The sequence below is a fragment of the Odocoileus virginianus genome, chromosome 4 (genome assembly GCF_023699985.2).
Source record: "Odocoileus virginianus isolate 20LAN1187 ecotype Illinois chromosome 4, Ovbor_1.2, whole genome shotgun sequence".
Taxonomy (NCBI): Eukaryota; Metazoa; Chordata; class Mammalia; order Artiodactyla; family Cervidae; genus Odocoileus; species Odocoileus virginianus.
The window spans coordinates 8,700,615-8,707,854 of record NC_069677.1 but is presented as its reverse complement, the minus strand read 5'-3'; positions in this window follow the sequence as shown (position 1 = coordinate 8,707,854).

Here is a 7,240-nt window from a genome sequence, read left to right as displayed (position 1 = left end):
GGGTTGCCATTTCCTTCTCCAGGGGATCTTCCTGACCCAGGGATTGAACCCAGTTCTCCCACATTGCAGGCAGACTCTACCGACTGAGCCACCAATAGCTTAGCAAGTTGTAATAATGAATAATGTATATTCTGTACATTATTCATCACTTGTTATAGAATGCCTACTAGGTGACAGACACTATTCTGGCATTGGGTGGGGGAAGTTACCTAGGATTCTAATAGACTCGACTTCTACTTCAAATCATAGTGGCAATCACTGGTTTGTTAGTCTATGCTTCTTTAGACTGGGGAGGAATTCTGACCATGGCCCTTCCCACTCCTCCCATCAACTAGCCCAGAAGGCATAGGTTTTAGATTAAGCCACTGATCTAGAAACAAAAGACTAGATTCATATCTTGCATTGTGCCAGAAATAGAAGACAAGAAATTCACCATGTGACAAAAGAAATGTACCCAATGTAAAGCAAGACAAAATAGGAAAGAAAAGATTTAGACATTAAAGAGACAACCCAGGAAATGGGATAAAAGTTGACAGGTGCTCCAGAAAGAGAATATAGTACAGAGAAATCTCACAATTTATGCCAGCATCTTCCTCAAAATCTCTTATACCCTCTCAGTACCTCATTCTTACTTTCAGTATCTCTCAGTTATCTATATTTACCAATTTCTGTTTTTCTTCTCATTCTCTTGTACTCCTTACCTTATATCCATTCAGTACCTAAGAACTGAGCTCAACTACAATTTGCTTAACATTTATTTCTGTACATTATTTATCATGCTCCATGTTATGTGCAGTGTGCTGAGTGACAAGCAAGAATTAAAATGTTTCTGCCCAGAAAGAATTTGTTATCTGGTGATTTGATTGGCTAATAAGAATATAAAAAAATAATTAAAAGGAAATGCCATTTAATACAGGAATTAAACTTTTTCCTTTTCCTCCCCCCATTCTGTTATAATATGAATAAAACTCAGGAGTCACAGTGCAAGGTTAAGCACTAGCACTTTCATTAACTTGTAGAGAATGTTAATTTCTTTAATCTTTTGGAAACTATTATAGGTTACTGTCATTAAAATTATAAATATTTTAAAATATTTATATGACATACAAAATGTCATATAAGCTTTTAACCCGTTTTTTATATTTGAGTTTATAAAAATATGTAAAAGATGTTGTGAAAAAGAGAATATACAACGATACTTATTATGTTTTACTGTCAAAATTTTAGAGTGAATCTGTTAGTAGAATAGATAAATTGTGATACATTTACTATATGTATCACAGCAATAAAAAGTGAATTTGGAAAACCTACCTTAAAGTATAAGAAATTAACATATCTAAGTTTCTTTACCTCCTTCAAGTGAATGCAACCTTTTTTTCCTTTCTTTCATGCTTGTGGGATCTTAGGTCTCCGACCAGGAATTGAACCCATGCCCCCTGCATTGGAAGCACACCACTGGTCAGCCAGGGACGGCCCTGCAAGCCTCTTGTATGTAGTATTTTGTTTACTGCTATATCCCCAGAGTCAAGCCCTTGATTTGGAACAAAGTTAAAAAAACAGTTGTTTAATGAGTGAATACATGGATGGATGATAGATGGATGGCTTAATAGGTACTGATTGGGAAGATTCTATCAGAGCTTTTATTTTTAACATTATACTTAAGCAAATTGTTAATAGGGATTATTTTAAAAGAATGGGATTGAACATTCACTTTCCTCAAGTGGATCCAGAGCAGAGCCTATCCCAGCCGTCCCTCAGGCAGCTCCTCCCTCCTTTTCTCCACCCGTCTTCTTGGCTGGATGAGAAATGCAGATGCCTCCTTTGCAGACAGAAGCCTGTCTATGAAGAGGCAAGGCTGCAACTGAGAGAAAAAGAATGTGCTGGGTGATGATGCCATCCAGGACATTAACAAGGATTTCTAGCCTCAGAAGTGAGCAAGGAGAAAATTGTTGGCAGGGATAGAAACACATGGCATGTGCTGAAAGGGTGGAAAATGGTCTGGAAGGAGCAGTGTTGCTTGTTCTCCACTCTCATCCTGGAAAGAACCTGTGCAAGTTCTGTGGCATTGTTGTTTTCAGTCACTAAGTTGCATCCAACTCTTTGCAACCCCATGGACTGCAGTGCACCAGGCTCCCCTCTTTTCCACTGTCTCCCAGAGTTTACTCAGTTTCATGTCCACTGGGTCTGTGATGCTATCTAACCATCTCATCCTCTGCTGTCCCCTTCTCCTTTTGCCTTCCATTTTTCCCAGCTTCTGGGTTTTTCCCAATGAGTAGGTTCTTTGCATCAGGTGGCCAAAGTATTGGAGCTTCAGCTTCAGCATCAGTCCTTCCAATGAATATTCAGGGTTGATTTTGTTTGGGATTGACTGGTTTGATCTCCCTGCAGTCCAAGGAACTCTCAAGAGTCTTTTCCAGCACCAGAATTGAAAAGCATCAATTCTTAGGGCCTAGCCTTCTCTATGGTCCAACCCTTACATCTGTACGTGACTACTAGAAAAACCATAACTTTAACTATGGGACCTTTGTTGACAATGGTCTCTGTTTGTGTGGCATGGTTGTTGAGGACCTTATGCCTTCATTCCACTTAATCCATTTGTTTATTCTAGGTGGCTGGTTCTCCAGGGACACACCCTTATCCTCTGGGCAAGTCCTGTTTTTGAAGGTCTGTTTGGCTCATTCTTCCTCTTTAATCCCAGGGTGGCTCTCTTCCATCTTTCTTCTTAGCTGGGCAGGAGTCTAAGACTCCTCCTAAATGTTGCCTGTTGTTGCTGTTGCTAAGTCAAGTCCAAATCTTTCGGGAACTCACTGACTGTATGCAACCCTCCAGACTCCTCTCTGACGGGGTCCTGTTTCAAATATGAGAAAAGAGAAGGCAAAGATATAACACAGGAACTCAGTCACGTCTGACTCTTTACAACCCCATGAAGCCTGCCAGACTCCTCTGTCCATTGGATTTCCCAGGCAAGAATACTGGAGTGGGTTGCCATACCCTTCTCCAGGGAATCTTCCTGACCCAGGGATCAAACCCAGATCTCCTGCATTGCAGATTCTTTACCATCTGAGCCACCAGGGAAGCCCATATATCTCTGACCTTGGGCAAGTTACAAGGTCTCAGGGTGGTTATGATGTTAAAGCAATTCATATCACTAAAACAACTAAATGATTGTTTTTATTGTTTATTTATTGCTGCATTCTCCCTTGGTGAATGAAATCCTCTTTATCTTTAAAGTTCTTATTGCTATTCCTGCTCTCATCCCAGGAGGAAGAAAAAAATCAGTCTGAGGAGATCAGGGCCCGAATATGAAACTCTAGGAGATTTAAAGTTCAGGAACCCTTCTCAAATGCTCACAGTTGATGTCCCTGGTATAAGGAGTTAATATTTGCATCTCAGAGAACATAGTACACTCAATAAAGACTTCCTTAGACTAGTTTCCAGACCAAATAGCAAAACTGAAAAATTTCAGAAAAGGAGGACAATTGGGTTGAAATTCAGATACACAGGAGAGGATAGGTGTTTCTTTCCTTCATCATTGTGTTCCTGGCCCCAACAAAATGCCTGATGCATAGTTATTTTACCCATCTCACAAATATTTGAGTGTCTGCTATGTGTCACACATTGTACTAAGTTCTGAAGATAAAACAAGAAAATACACCTGCCCTCATGGATTTACATTCTGATGAGAAAGTCAGTCTATAAACATATGAACAAATAATACATTTCAGAAAGTTATAAGTATTATGAAGGAAATAGAGCCAAGGAAGGGAAAAGAGAGTGCTGAGCTGGTGGATGATATTTAGAAAGAAAAATTTCTCGGAGCAGGTCACTGTTAAAGCAGATTTGTTCAATAATTGTATGGATTGATACAATCTTTTGATTCCCTTTCATTTAATGAAAGAGATGGGTGAGCCTCTATCAACCAGATTTTGGGGATGACAAAATATTTTAGGAAAACCCTAAATCAGTGTTTAAAGATGATCTTACATAACTGAATGAGTCAAAAAAATTCCAAGTTCAAACAGTTCCCTGAAGATCTGTCTTAAAAGAAACAAGTTAGTCTACGGGAAGAGGAAATTTCAAAATCTTTTGGTGCCATCTCAGCTGCTGGGCTTTTTCCAGTGAGGGATGGAGGGAAGGACTAAGAGACAGGGATAATAGAGTGGGAAAGTCTAACATACTTCTAACCAAAGATCTGGAAGAGAGAGACAGACAGAATATAGTTGAGCAATATTTTAAATATACATACATACATATACATATATATATATATATGTATATATATATATATATGAATTTTCCAGAGTGGATTAATCCAATATTTAGATTCTAGGAGACTGTTTAATCTCAAAAGATTAATAAAAAATCCTCATCTAGGCACACCATGAACACTAAAATGCTCACAAATTTGAATTCAAGGAAGGAAAAGAAATATAAGCTGTATGGAAGATTAAAAATGGCTACTTTTTTTTTTTTTTGCTACTTTTTCAACTGAGAGGAGGAGACAATGAGATGAGAGCAGTTTCTCATTTGTAGTTGTGGACTCCCAATTTGTTTTGGCAGGTTCCAGTTTGTTCTGATGCTTCCCTGTTTCACATCCCGGCTTTCTTCCCAAACACTGGCCCTGCTGACTTGTCGGGACTGCTGATCTTGGCCTCCAGAAGCAGAAGTAAAGCAGTTTTAACCACATCTCAGTTTTTAAAGGTATAATCTCTGCAATAAGTCTCTTATTCTATATCATTCATACAGTTAAGCCTTCCTGATCAAACCCTCACAGATATTCCATGTTTTGGATGATCATTGGCCCAGGTAAAATTTTGGTTTTCTGTTATTATGCTAGAAGATGTGAACAGTTGCTACTCGGGGTCAACTATTGGTGGGTTTTGCCACATACAATGTCCAAGGAAGAAAACGATAGAGAGTTTTTCACAGTCCCCATTCATTTCACTTTACTCATTTGTGTTACTTTTTTTTGGCCTCTGTGGGCATGGAAATGTTTAAATGTAAAGAAATTAATGTAAAATGCTAACAGCTATGGAGACATGGTAAGACTGAAATGCTACGGTCAGCTGAATTACGCCAAAGGGGCTTTTTTTGGTCGTCCCTGATCTCTCTTTCCTTTGCACCCTACGTTGACTCCATAAGCAATCTACTTTCAGTATAAATGCACAATCTGATAATTTTCACCATTTCCACTGTTACTAAAAAGGCACCAATATTTATTTAATGGAGAAGCGCACCAGTCTTATAATTCATTTCCTTCGTTCCGCTTTTGCTCCTGTACATTTTTCTTCTTTTCTCTTTTTATCTTTTTCATGTAAGACCCATGTCATCTTTTAACATAAATTGTTGTTGTTCAATCTTTAAGTCCTGTCTGACTGTGCAAATTCCATTGACTGCACTACACCAGGCTCCCCTGTCCTCCACAATCTCCCAGAGTTTGCTCACATTCAGGCCTATTGAGTTGGTGATGCCATCTAGCCATCTCATTCTCTGCTGCCTGCTTCTCCTTTTGCCTTCAATCTTTCCCAGCATCAAGGTCTTTCCCAGTGAATCTGCTCTTTGCATTAGGTGGCCAAAATATTGGAGCTTCAGTTTCAGTATCAATCCTTCCAATGAATATTAAGGGTTAATTTCCTTTAGGATTGACTGGTTTGATTTCCTTGCAGTCCAAGGGATTCTCAAGAGTCGTCTTTAGCACCACAGTTTGAAAGTAGCAATTCAGCTAAGCAATTCAGCGCTTAGCCTTCTTTGTGGTCCAGGTCTCACATACATGGTTACTGGAAAAATCATAGTTTTGACTGTACAGACCTTTATCAGCAAAGTGATGCCTCTGCTTTTTAATACACTGTCTAGGTTTGTCATAGCTTTTCTTTCAAGGAACAAGTGTCTTTTAATTTCATGGCTGCAGCCACCATCCACAGTGACTTTTGAACCCCCCAAAATAAAGTCTGTCACTGTTTTCATTTTTTATCCATCTATTTGCCATGAAGTGATGGGACTGTATGCCATGATTTTAGTTTTCTTAATGCTGAGTTTTAAGCCAGCTTTTTCACTCTCCACTCTCACACTCATCAAAACACCCTTTAGTTCCTCTTTGCTTTCTGCCATAAGGGTGGTGTCATCTGAGTATCTGAGGTTATTGATATTTCTCCCAGCAATCTTGATTCCAGCTTGGCCTCATCCTGCCTGGCATTTTACAAGATGTACTCTGCGTGTAAGTTAAATAAGCAAGGTGACATATACAGCCTTGACATACTCTTTTCTCAATTTTGAACTAGTCATTTTTCCATGTCCGGTTCTAACTGTTGCTTCTTGACCTGCATACAGGTTTCTCAGGAGGCAGGGAAGGTGGTCTGGTATTCCCAACTGTTGAAGAATTTTCTAGTTTATTGTGATCTACATAATCAAAGGCTTCTATGATCCAATAAATTGATGCATGTTTTTTCCTAGTTCTTCAATTGTATATATGTGTGTATTTTTCTCAGCTTGCAGGATCTTAGTTCCCTAACCAGGGAATGAACCCCTGACTCCTGCAGTGGAAACACTGAGTCCTAACCACTGGACCACCAGGGAATTCCCTTTTAAAATTTTTATTTCTTTGAATTAAAAAAAAATTAAAATATATGAATTTTTTGGAAGGGGAAATTTTTTTTTTTTAATTTTCCATTTCTTGCACTGCAGCCAGAGAATGAGATCAGTATATATTTACTTTGGTGTTTGTTGACCTTCCTCCTTGGCTTAATTTATAGTTAATTTTTATAAATATTACATTGTTACATGCATGTTTGAAATGAGAGTGTTTTGTTATTTGGGTACAGAATTACGTATAAAAGCTACATATATATGGCTCATTCACTCACTGTATTACTCAAAATTTTATATCATAATTATTTTGCCTGCTTGCTCTATCAGTTTCTTAGTTGTATTAAACTCTATTATGTTGGTAGATGTTTTTCTTTCTCCTTTTAATCCTATTTTTGTTTTATATATTTTGAGTCTTTGTTTAAAGCTTATACTTTTCTAGAAATTAATAAAAATAGCTCTCAGCCTCCCTCTCTTTCCAAGTCTTCCAGGCTGCCTGTGTGTCAAGATATTCCACAAGAGAGATTTTCATTATTTCACTGCATGTGCTGCTCAATCCTCTCTCCAGTTTCTAATTCATACCTGGTCTGAGAATGTGCTCTTGCCTAAGAATATCTGAGCATTTTTCCATAGGAGACCAGGACAGAGGCAGAGACTC